This window comes from Crocodylus siamensis, chromosome 1 (genome assembly GCF_052110815.1).
Source record: "Crocodylus siamensis isolate JL-2025a chromosome 1, ASM5211081v1, whole genome shotgun sequence".
NCBI classification, from domain to species: Eukaryota; Metazoa; Chordata; order Crocodylia; family Crocodylidae; genus Crocodylus; species Crocodylus siamensis.
The window spans coordinates 353,699,093-353,712,289 of record NC_143395.1 but is presented as its reverse complement, the minus strand read 5'-3'; the positions used below and the strand labels follow the sequence as shown (position 1 = coordinate 353,712,289).

Below are 13,197 nucleotides of genomic sequence, written 5' to 3'. Positions count from 1 at the left end.
GCAACATGCTGTTTCTGCCACTTCTGCTTTTCTATCTCCTGTTGTTGTTGTGAGGTTTCAAGGTACTGAGATTCCTGCAGCAGACTGGATTACCAGAGCTGGGGACTGTTCTTTAGGATTTTCTTGGTGGAGGACCTTAGTCTTTTGAATGTTAAGCATCAGTCCTATTTGCTTGTATGCCTTTATAAAGACATTGATGATTGCCTGAAGGTCTGCTTCTCAGTGAGCACACGCTACAGCATCATCACCTTACTGGAGCTCAATTATTGAGGTTAGGGTGGTCTTTGTTTTGGCTTGTGGTTAGCTGAGGTTAAACAGTTTATCATTCATTCAGTAATTCAGCTTGACTCTGGGTTGAAGCTTGTTGGTCAAATGTAGCAAGGAATATTGAGAAGAGTGTTGGAGTGAGGATGCAGCCTTGAAGTGCGGTGCCCAGAACTGGACACAGTACTCCCGCTGTGGCCTGACCAGTGCCACATAGAAGGGGAGTATCACCTCCTTGGACCGGCTCGAGATGCTTCTGTGGATGCATACAAGGTACGGTTGGGCTTCCTGACTGCATCCCCACACTGCCGGCCCATGTTCATCTTGGAGTCAATGATGACTCCAAGATCCTTTTCCGCCTCTGTACTGACAAGAAGGGAGTTCCCCAGCCTGTAGGTATGGTGCCGGTTGTTCCTCCCCAGGTGCATCACTTTTCACTTGTCAGTGTTGAATCCCATCCTATTCTCATCCGCCCACCCCTGTAGCCTGTCTAGGTCCGATTGGAGCCTATTCCTCCCTTCTAGCATGCCCACATCCCCCCACATCTTAGTGTCATCAGCAAATTTGAACAGGGTGCTTTTTACCCCCTCGTCCAAGTCACTGATGAAGATGTTGAACAGTGCGGGCCCAAGGACCGAGCCCTGCGGAACCCCACTGCCCACATTCCTCCAGGATGAAAATGATCCATCCACCATGACTCTCTGGGTGCAGCCCTCCAGCCAGTTGGCGACCCAATTGACTGTGTGGGTGTCGACACCACAGTTCCCCAGTTTCTTAATGAGAACAAGGTGAGAGACAATGTCGAAGGCCTTCTGAAAGTCCAGGAAGACTATGTCCACTGCTACCCCACTGCTACCCTGCATCTAATGGTTTGGTGATCTGAATTTTAGGTATTTAGATATTTCGGTCTGTTGAATAAACAGGAATCATTGGAAATGGGAAAGAAAGGCACTGACCAACTGTGGAAGTGAAGAGAAAGTTGAAATGTATTTAATATAGTAGCTCACCATGACTGTAAAGGAGTTGGTGCTGAGGGGAGCTGAGTGCAATGGGCACTACTAAATGTGTTATTCAGATGGGCTGCACTGGCTTGTTCTTGGCCTGTTGACTAAGATCAAGTAGAAAGATTTTGGCTTTACACCCACTCTATGAAAATGGAACACTTCTTCCTCCTTTAGCCATATGGCTGAGGGCAAGCAACACTTGAGGGCATCCACACCTCTGGACGTGAGCCTGCACATACAATGCCCGCTAAATGACTTGGAAGCATCTGAAGTTCCAGGTGGGGGTGGAGGATATTTGCCCATAGCAGGGCCACATATGGTTCTGGAATGACTCACTGATTTGGAATTGATTGGGCTGATCTGACTTGGAACATGAAAAATTTTCCTTAAAAAAAGAAAAAGATCATAAACATCTTGGTCTTTTGCCTAAGAACAAGCATTTTAACACAAGGAGAGGGTGTCAGATCTGGCTCGAGCCCTCCTGGTACCAGCCTGGTATTGTAGCACCTCCAGGCCCAGTTCATACTGGTAGTGGGGTACCTTCAGGCCTGGTGCTCATTCCCCCTGGGGACACAACTGCCCATTTTTAAAGGGCCACACAAATTTAAAAAAGGTTCCCTTCAGTATGTTTGCCCAGTATGGGTCATGTGTTTCATAGTCATGTTCAGTGTTGACTGCATTTAATCAGCTTCATATTTGGTTTCCATTACTGAGCACATGTTGCTTTTGGCAGCAGTTTAATGATAGACAATGTATTTAATGAAGTTTTCATATATGTGAATATAAAACAAGGAGTTTTTATCAAGGAGCTTTTATCAAGGAGCTTTTAAGACACACCCCCTCCCCGTCTTATGTTCAAATAAATGCAAGAGGTTTATAAGCACAGTGGAGAGAATAGTGTTTTTAGCTTAGAAGAGATAATATCTGGAATAATATTTGCTAAAAAACAGTTCCTAGAAAAGACATTTTTTTACTTACTGTACCTTTATGTAGGTATTGTTAGATATTTAGAAAAAAGAATATAACCAAAATTTTTTAAAGTTTCTAATTAGATAGGATGCCAATCTTGAGGGCCTCATTTCTGGAAAATACTTAGCATGCAGTATTTGAGGGCTTTGCTACTCTAACCTGTCTTAGAAAGGTCACCCAAAAACTGAGACAGCCAGTATAACTGGACACTTTAAAAGTATTTTGCATATGGGCTTCTATTCCACCAAGGAGAGCACCCAAAACACCCAAAGACTCTCCCTATGCCTAAAAAAAGGTGTTTGTGCCCAAGAGCTTGCAGAGAACATTTTTTCCAAGTATTTAGTTGGTCTAATAAAAGATGTCACATTTACACAAAGAACCTTCTCTGCGGAACCTGGCCATTGTGGAACCCCTGGCAAAACTCTTTCAGAAATCATGGCACACAGGGGAGATCCCTGAGGATTGGAAAAGGGCCAACATTGTGCCCATCTTCAAGAAGGGGAAGAGAGAGGACCTGGGCAACTATAGGGTCAACCAGCCTAACCTCCATCCCAGGGAAAATCCTGGAAAAACTCATTAAAGAATCTGTGCACAATACGCTCATTGAGGGTAAGATTCTGAATGACAACCAACATGGCTTCACTGCAGGTAGGTCTTGTCTTACCAATCTCCTCTCCTTCTATGAACAGGTCTCTCACCACTTGGACATGGGCGAGAAGGTCCACATTATATACTTAGACTTTGAAATGGCTTTTGGTCTAGTATCCCATGATAACCTTGTGGAAAAATTGGAACATTGTGGGCTAACTGCTAAACAGTTCAGTGGATGGAAAACTGGCTTCATGGTAGGACCCAGAGAGTTCTCATGAATAGATCTGTGTTGACCTGGCAAGAAGTGTACAGTGGTGTTCCTCAGGGGTCCATGCTTGGACCAGTGCTTTTCAACATCTTTATCAATGATTTGGATGTGGTGGTGAAAAACTTGATGGCCAAGTTTGCAGACAACACCAAGTTATGGGGGAGTGTAACCATGCTGGAAGATAGCTTGCAGATACCCCTGGACCTGGATAGGCTGGAGAGTTGGGTGGACTGGAACCAGATGAAGTTCAACCCTCAGAAGTGTAAGGTGCTCATCTGGGGGAAACAATCCCCAACATATGTACAGGCTCGGTGATGATGATCTGACTTGCACTATGGCCAAAAGGGACCTAGGGATCGTGATTAACCACTGTATAAACATGAGCCAGCAGTGTGATGCTGTGGCCAGCAGGGCAAACAACACACTGGGATGCATTAACCATTGTATCTCATGCAAAACTAAGGAAGTGATACTCCCACTGTACTTTTCAGTGGTGAGATGACAGCTGGAGTACTGTGTCCAGTTCTGAGTGCCGCACTTCAACAAGGTTATGGAAAAACTTGAGAGTGTCCAGAGAAGAGCCACCCATCTGACCAGGGACTTGCAAGACAATCCATATGTGGAGAGGTTGAAGGACTTGGGCCTCTTCAGCCTGCAGAAGAGAAGGCTGAGAGGGGACTTGGTAGTGGCTTCTGTTACATCAAGGGAGTACATCAAGAACTCGGTGAATAGCTGATCACCAAGGCACCCCTGGGGAAGACCAGGAGCAATGGATACAAACTCCTGGAAGGCTGCTTCAAGCTCACTTCCAGGAAAAACTCCTTCATAGTCAGGGTGTCCAGACTGTGGAATAAACTTCCTCAAATAGTGGTGCAGTTACCTACCCTGGAAAATTTCAAAAGGAGAACTGGACAGTCACCTCTCATGGGTCCTCTAACAATCTATGAATCAGCACTGTCAGGTGAAGTGCATCTGGTCCTGGTGACTTAAAATGTCTAGCTTTTCTAGTTAGTTTTGCAACAGCAAAAGTTGGAAGGCTTCCTTTCACAATGGGAAGGATATCATTCCCATCGTGTCCCCTGTGATCCTTATCTTGCTTCTCTTTCCCCTTGGTTTGGTGAAATACCGAAACAAAGTGGGAATGCAGGAGTTCAGTCTTTTCCCTGAGTGTCTGTCACCACCTGTCTGGAGGTTTTAAGCAGGGGCCCACACTTCCCTTTGTTTTCCTTCTGCTCCCTACATACTTAAAGAAGGACTTCTTATTGTCCTTGACTCCCTTGGCTAACTTAAACTCAGTTGCCGCTTTAGCTTTCCTAAACATTTCCCTACAAGTATGGACCACTGTTGTATAGTCTTCCTTGAGGACTGTTCCTAGATTCCACTGTGTGTAGCATTATTTTTCTTTTTCAAGAGGACCGCAATGTCCCTATTGAGCCAGGAGGGCTTGCCAGCCCTTCTGCTACCTTTCCTCTTCATGGGAATGGTTTTCTTTTGTGCTTTGAAGATTGTGTCCTTGAGGAATGACCAATCTTCATGCACCCCATTTGCCTTCCATCCCTGGTCCTGCATCACCTCCCCTACTAATGCCCTGAGCCTGCTGAAATCAGCATTTTGGAAGACCAGGACTTCCATCCAGCTATTTGAGTTGTCAACCTTGCAGTGGACAGTGAACCTGATGAGCTCATGGTCGCTGTCGCCCAGGCTACCCTCAATGTTCAAGCCACACACCAGATCATCTCCTTTGGCCAAGACCAAGTTTAGGAGAGCAGGACCTGTGGTTGGCCCTTGCACTTCCTGGTTCAGAAAAAGTTGCTCAATTACAGTTAAGAAGCTACATGACTGATCTGGCCTAGCTGAGTGTTCCTCCCAATCTATGTCTGGGTAATTGAAGTTGCCCATGGCAATCAACTCTCTTGAACTTGCAGCCAGTTCTTGAGAGAACCCCAGATCAAGCTCCTCCCCTTGGTTCAGTGGCCTGTAATAAATGCCCACAATTAGGTCTCTCTCACTTCACTCCTCACCCCCAAAGCTTGATCCAGAGGGTTTCACGCTGTTTAACTTTGGAGCCAATGCCAGCCTCCAGAGAGGTTTCATAGTTTTATAGTTGAAACTATGAAACCCCTCTGGAAGCTGGCATTGGCTCCAAAGTTAAGTAGCTTGAAACCCTCTTGTACTGCTTCCTCACATAGAGAGCTACCCCTCTTCCCTTTCTCCCTGCTTGGTCCCTTCTATGCAGGATGTAGCTCTCTATGGTTTCACTCCAATCATGAGACGATTCCACCAGTTTTCCGTGATCTCTCTAGTTGGGAGGTGATATCATGTGAGGTTCCTCAGAGGTCTGCCCCAGGTATGTTTTTGTTTAATATCTTTTTTAATGATTTGGATGATGGAATTGTGTGCATCCTTAGCAAATTTACAGATAACACCAAGTTGAGTGGAATTGCAGGAACTCTGGAGGGTGGAGCCAGGATCTAAAATGACATGAATAGGCTGGATATATGATTTAAATCAATTGGATGAGATTCAGTAATGACAAGTGCAAAGTCCTGCATCCATAAAAAAAGAATAACTGCATGCATAAATACAGACTGAGAAATGACTGGCTAGGTACAGCACTGCAGAGAAGGACCTGAGGGTTAGAGTGGGTAATATATTGAATATGAACCAGCAGGGTGTTCTTGTCGCAAAAAATGTTAACATTGTATTGAGTTGTATCAAAAGGAATATCCCTTGCAAATCAAATGATTCTTCTACTCTATTCAGCATTAGTGAAGCCTCACCTGGAGTATGGCATCCAGTTTTGGGGCCCACATTTCAAGACAGCTGTCTTAGGTCATATTTAGTGACCTAAGTACCTTCATGGGTTTTATTTAGAGCATGTTTTAACACACACTGACAGCATGAGGTTTCCTACAAAATACAGTAATGGTTTCCACTTTCTTTTATAACTTGAGCACCAATGGTAGTGCTAGTTCGTTATATCCCCTTTATATAATTATACAAAAATGTAGTGGTTGGCATGTTTAGTCAGACAAAGGAGACCCCGCTTCAATTCTTTCCTTTGCATGAGGGCATCTAAACCAACATCTCCCAGAAGTGAGCCCTAAGCCCTAGGCTATTGGCTAGCCTGGTATGAATATCCTGGTATCCTCTAACACTTGTGATGTATTGTGTTATGAAAAGTGGCAAAGCTTCAAAAAAGTGTGTGGGTACCTACTAGGAATGGGGAAAGCTTCGGTCGCTAATTTGATTCAGGGGAGATTCGGCCCAATTCAGAAGTTGAATCTCTGTATCTGAATTGAATCAGAAGACCCATTAATCTCTCTGAATCAAATGGAAAGCCTCTCATTTGATTTGGAGAGAGTCAGAGACATTCGACAATTCAGACAGTTATAGCTTTATATGTTTTTTCTACATACCTCAAGGTACCAGGTGGCTCATGAACATTGAGATGGTGGGATGGATGGAGTGTCCTATGGGGTGGGGGTGGTCCCCAGCGCACTTGGCTGTGGACCCAGAAGTGGATCAGAAACACTTCTGGGTCTGCCTCAGACCATGCAGGGGACCCCCCCCCCCGGCTCAGCAACTGGTGCTTCCTGGGTTTGGGGGGAGCACCTGGGGTCCCCCTGAGGCCAATCGCCAAGCCAGTGGGAGTGCAGTGGATGGGGTGTCCATTTCTGGCTCCACTCCTGAGCATGTGGGCCCCCCCCCCCCACGCTCCTGTGGGACTCTCCATCTACCCCACCATCTCAGCATTCATGAGCCATGCCTGGTACCTTGACGTATGTAGAAAAAACATTTAAGGCTGTGTCTATGGCTGAATCACTGGTTCTCTGAATCAGAATTGAATCTTCAGATTTGGATTTGGCTGAATCAAATCAGGACAGTGATCCAAACCAGTAAATCGAATCACTGTCCCCTGAATCAGGCCAAATCCAAATTGAATATGGCCCACTTTGCACACCCCTAGTACCTACCTTCAGAAGAGGGTTCAGGCCTGTAGAAATGATGAAGGCATATCCTTGAAACATTGACTAAAGTTCTCCCTATGAGATTGGTTAAGCATTGGAAACAGGCTACCTAGAGAACCTGTGGAATATCCATCCTTGGAACTTTTCAAGAGCAGGTTAGACATGCACTTGAATGAGACTGTGTCTTAAAGTATGATTCTGCCTTACTAAAAGGAGTAAATTGTAAGTTATCTAAGTAGGAGGTTGGGCTAGCTGAGTCCCTAATGTCCCTTTTGGCCCTACTTTTCTATGATTCTGTAATTCTACAAGGTGCCTATTGGACAGTCCTGAAAACTAGCCATTTCCTATTATGGAGCACCTGATGCTTTAGGAATTTTTCTGCTCTGTGTTTTGGCTACTTTTTATCCCATGCTGAGGCCTAACTCCTCACATGTTTTGTTTTTGTGACTGTTGCTTCCTAACAGAGTTTGGACACAACTCAAAAAATTAGACATGGCAGCACTAACCGGCTCTTAGCATAAGTAGGAATAGTCATGGCAGCCATTGGAGCCTACCAATGTCACTTTTTTTGTTCAATTTTCTTTACATGTTCATGATGCTGAGCCATCAAGGTTCACAAGGCAGTTACCACAGACAGACCCAGAGCTGCCAATGGTGATGGGAGCTATGAGTCACAGTGATGGCAGCACAGATGCAATGAAAATACAGGCATGTGGTCAGGAGCACAAGCTGTGTAGGGAATAACAGAAAATCCCTCCCAAATTTCACCACCTACAGTTTGAAATCCCTGGGAGTGCTTTGCTTATTGCTGGCAGAGTCAGGGAAACCTGTGGCCACTTGAACAGGGTAAGGCAGGCTGGGATGTGTGCTCTCTCCAGCCACCAATGGGTGCAAGAGTGGCAGTGCATTTAGCCATTCTCTGAACCTGATTGGAAGGGTGACATGCAAACATATCAATCCTATGACTTAAGAATCTATGGAAGAAGGTCACAACTGGTCTAAGGACAAATATCACATACATTTATAGCTTTAGAGCCCAGCAGCTCATATTTGGTTGAAACAACCTGCACAATCTAGGTCTTAATGAGTTAATGCCAGGAAAATAAGAACAACTTGGGTTAATATATCGGGTTAAATAGAGTATCACAAAAAGTAGATCCATTGATAGATGAGAATTAAATTACTGATGACTTAAGAATGGGGTGAGAGAAATAATTTGTCAAATCTGACCTTAATAATAAAAATTAAGTCATAATTTTTGGATATTAAGGAAGCAGAAAGGAATAATTTTCATAGTTATTAGGGGCTGGAAGGGTCCTTACAGATCATTGGGTCCAGCCCCGCCTGCAAGTAATGGGCCCACAAATGATCCCAGCAAGATGGTCATCAAGACATTTTTTGAAAATCACCAAGGGGGATGACTGTATCACTTCTGGGGGGAGCCTGTTCCAAACTCTCGGCACTCAGCTTGTAAAGAACTTTTCCTTAATTTTAGCTTGAAGCGATCTTCAGTCAGCTTGTGCCCATTATTTCTTGTCCCCCCTGGGGGGCCTTGGTGAATAGATGCTCCCCTAAACCCTGATGTAAGTCCCCCCTGAGTCAGCTCTTCTCCAGGCTGAGCAAGCTAAAATCCCTCAGCCTCTCCTCATATGTCTTGGTCACCAGGCCTCTAGTCATGTGTAGGCCTCCCCTGGACCCTCTCGAGCTTCTCCAGATCCTTCTTGAAATATGATGCCCAGAACAGCACACAGTACTCCAGTTGTGGTCTCACCAAGGCTGAGTAAAATGGGAGTATGATATCTTTTGCCTTGTTCAAGATTCCTCGGTGGATGCATGCCAGTGTTGGTTAGCTCTGCCAGCTATAGCATCACATTGGTGGCTCATGTTCATTTTGTTGTCAGTCATGACACCCAGGTCTTGTTCAGTTGTGGTACTGGCAAGCAGAGCACTGCCGAGCCTGTAAGTGCATTGTAGATTATTTCTTCCCAAGTGGAGCACTTTACATTTTTCTGTATTAAACAACATCAGGTTGAGGTCTGCCCACTTCATGCGCCTGTTCAGGTTGGCCTGTATTGCCAGCCTGTCTTCGAGTGTGACAACACTCCCCCGTAGCTTGGTGTTGTCAGCAAACTTTGCCAGATCACTTGTAACAGCCAAATCCAAATTATTAATGAACATGTTGAAGACCACTGGTCCAAGTACTGACCTGGCCCACATGTCACCCTTCACCATGCTAACTCAGTTTTGTCTATTGGACGCTTTGGGGTCAATTGAACCCACAGAGCCAGTTACCTAGCTACCGACTATGAAGTAGTTGAGTCCATATTTTTCCCAATTTGATCATGAGGACATCATGGGACACCAGGTCAAAGGCCTTTTTAAAGTCCAAGTATATGACATCAACCTCATTTCCTCTATCCACATGGAAAGTAAGCTGATCATAGAAGGAAATATGTAGTGCAACACATTGCTATATCTTTAGATAGAGAAACAACATTTGTACATGGTCATTTTTTTCATCATAACCATATGTTTAGGACTTCTAGAAATGGTAAGTCTATTATGGTATGTAGTTTTGTGTTAGAACCCTATGGCAGGGAGGTGTCAGTGTAAATCCCAGAGTAAAGATATTAGATTCTCATGTAATAAAGAACAGAACTTAGCCCCAAAACAAAGTCTTTTGTTTTTCCAGTAATTATGCCCACATTGAATTTCTGTCACTGAATTGTCCTCTGGAGTGAAAATTTTCATTCCTAATAATATTTCTAGTACTGATGTTTGCACAGTAAACCTTCAAAATATGAACAGAATGTATCGGATGCACTGTTGTCATTTTACATTTACAAACAGCTTGAAACAATAGCTTTGAGAGGTGTGAACTGCCCCCGTTTATTGAATCATGACAATTTAAATGTCAATGCTATTAACTGTTTTACTGATCATTAATTTAGTAGAAACATCTTGCTAATAGGCTATTCACAAACCAAAATACCTTCCACAAAATGCGGTATGCTGAGCCCAATCTATCCCCTTCTCAGATGTTATACCTTCCAGCTTGCCCTGCTCATGTCTTTTAAAATACTGTTATGCAGTGCTAATACAACTGTGAAAAAAATGGAAAATTCAGATGTAGAATAAAATAAACAGTTTTATATCAGAATTGGTAATATAGATTATACTTTCTGAATGTATTATTCATCTCCCTATTAAATTCAGGTTTTGAATTTATCTGAAACTGTCTCTGAATCTTCTAAAAGAATGTGTCATGGAAACTAGGAAGTCATATCATGGAATTTTGGATTAACACCCCCCACCCAACCAAATCTAGGTCTAAGGATGAATTTTAAAATTATGGGGAATTTCTTTTTCTCACTCAGTAAGTGCTGAAAGAGATGCTGTGAACAAAATCTGGGTATTATGATGATTCCTCAGCTATAATCAGATGCACCTGTTTCTCTTACCTAAGGCTGTATCCAGAACAGTGTAACAGAAGTGTGCACTTGTAGCAGCACAAATAGTAGTGGCACAAATTTGTGCTGCTACTTTGTGGCTAAGTACACATCCCTGCATGTGTGGTTTGTTGAGGGACAAATTGTCCTGCTTTGTGCAAATTGTCTATCTACTGGCAGGTCCTCCTGGCTCCTGGCCAGGCTCCATGTGCTGTAAGGAAGATAGGAGGCACAAGAGTTAGCCGGCAGGCAGCTCCCATGCTGAGGTGCCTTGTGCCCCAGCCCACCAGGGAGCAGCACATGGAGGCAGGGGACCAGGCAGCTCAGGGCTGTCTGCTTCCCCATCTCAAGGTACGCTGTGAGCTCTGTGGCTGGCTGGGGTGCAGTGAGCCTTGGCTCAGAGACTCTGCAGGGTGCAGAGTCGGGGAGCAGAGACAGGGGGCTACCTGCTTCCCTGTTTCCACATTTGTCCAGGCACACACTATTCTTTGCCATTCTTTTTTTTATCAGGGTTTTTTTTTTCCCACTATTGGGAAATGTACTGGTAGCAAATTTTGCTGCTGCACTACAAATTACTGCACACTGTTTAATGTGAAAGGAGTGCGGTTTGTGGTGCCACAAACTGCATGTGCAGGCATTTGGGGACACAACCTGAGATCCTAATTTTCCTTTGAAAGGAGCATAACCATCTTTTGCCAATGTATGGACAACAGGTAGGGTGATTACATTAATGGAGGATCAGAAATTGGATTGCATTTCATTTTTCAGTTATTTTAGTCACTGAGCCTTTATAACCAGTTTCTTTTGAAATTTGAAAATAACCATTTTCTTTTATTTTAAGCATTGTCCACACCAAAGTCCAAGAAAGTGGTGAAATCTTAGCCCAAGTGATCACCTGATCTGATCCCCTAGGATAAAGGGAGAAAATGGATACCGATGCCTTTGCCTGAAGCTTCCAGATACTTGGAAAGGGAAGAATGTGCATGAAATCTCTCTTCCTGGAAACTGACAGATGGGTAAATGAGGAAAAAAGAATATTGATCACCAGTGACTGAAAGGCCACCCAGAGAAGTGTGGAGAATTAAAATCTGTCCACTTAGAGATGCTACACTAATTACGTGGTATTGCATATTCAGATTTTTGTTTCCTCTTTAAGAATAATAGAAACCTTTGTGCATCTCTTTCCTTGCACAACACTCAGTTTTATATATAAAGCTATAATTCAAAGAGCCTAAATCAGGAAGAACATGTTGCACTGTCGATCTCAAAGTTAATTTTCTAAAGGTAACATTTTGTACATAATACAGAAGCTTTAGAACAAGCTTAGCAAATGACAGAGAGAGATCAGTAAAATGTCAGACTAAAATCCTGGAACATGTTAGTTCCTGGTGCAATTTACACCCACTTTAGAGTTGGTTTACATTGGCAAGGGCTTCACAGAAGTGAGTATTTATTCTACTAACAGATATTTTTATTAAAATTATTACTAGTGACCCTTGTTAGCCATGTGTGAGATATTAATGAAAAGATAACACTAGCATTGCTAGATACGATGATTAAATGGTTATGGTGACTTGTTACAGTGCCATAGGCATGGGTCTGAGTCACCATCAAGTCTACTAAGCTGTAATCATGTGCCTGATCATTTCAGCTGGGGAATCAAAGGTAGATGGTTAGAGAAGTGGTAATTAGTCTGAAGTCAAGAGAGGTAGTTAGCTATGTTAATCTGCAGTCAAACAGAAGTCAGGATAGATTTGCACCTTATAGACTAACCAAATCATATCAACCAAGGTAACTATGGGGGTGAAACCTGACCTGGCTTACAGGCAGCCCAAAACCTCAAATGGTGTCTCTCCAGCAATAGACTACCTAACTCCTCTCCCCACCAAGGCATTAGACCTTGCTTCTGACCCAGATACCAGCTGTGTCCCTGATCAACACAGACCATATCATCACTGGACCAAATAACATGCGTTATAATGTCTGAGGTTCATTCACCTACACCTCTACTAACATCCTATATGCCATCACCGGCTTATAGTACCACTCTATTGTCCCCATTGGACAGATGGAGCAATCCTTATGTGTAAAAAATGAATGAACACTGATCTGATATCAGTGCTAGAAAGAAAGACAAGCCTATGACAGAACATTTTATCCTCCCTGGACTTTCCATTGCTGGCTTCAGAACTGCTCTGCAGGGCTGTTCTTAGATGACAAAACTTTAAAAATTAACTTCAATGGGAAATGGCAGAACAAAAAATTATCCATGGACTGGATTGGGTTAAGTGTGCTCTAAAAAGAAATGATGAATTCTTATCCTATTAAATGGATTATTTTATATGCCACTCACTCATATGGCTGAATCTTCCTTGTGGAAGCCTCATGTTATACCACAATAGCAACTCCATTTTAACACTGTCAGAATACATGCATGTGTAGTCAGCAACGAACCTGTTATAAATTTAATGGAAAGATGTAGCAGATCTAAGATAGTCAGTCTAGGCTAAATCATGTTAGAACACAATTATAGCACTGCTGTGCTATTGCACAATTATGCACTATAGTAGGTTTAGGCCTATTAGTCCCATTCTGGAAGAAAATCCCCTTGATGCATCTGAAAATGTAAGAACAACACTAAATATATTAATTTGAGATCTCTTTTTAATGCATGTTAAAAT

The 13,197-nt window shown here is 43.3% G+C and overlaps 1 long non-coding RNA gene across 1 annotated transcript in view; it reads left to right on the top strand.

Moving 5' to 3' along the window:
• Positions 1-11,397, top strand: part of LOC149874933 (uncharacterized) — a 46,740-nt gene extending 35,343 nt beyond the window's left edge. Inside the window, exon 4 of the long non-coding RNA XR_016439992.1 lies at positions 11,358-11,397. This is a non-coding gene — a long non-coding RNA (uncharacterized LOC149874933). The remainder of the gene's footprint in view (positions 1-11,357) is intronic.
• The last annotated feature ends 1,800 nt before the right edge of the window (positions 11,398-13,197 follow it).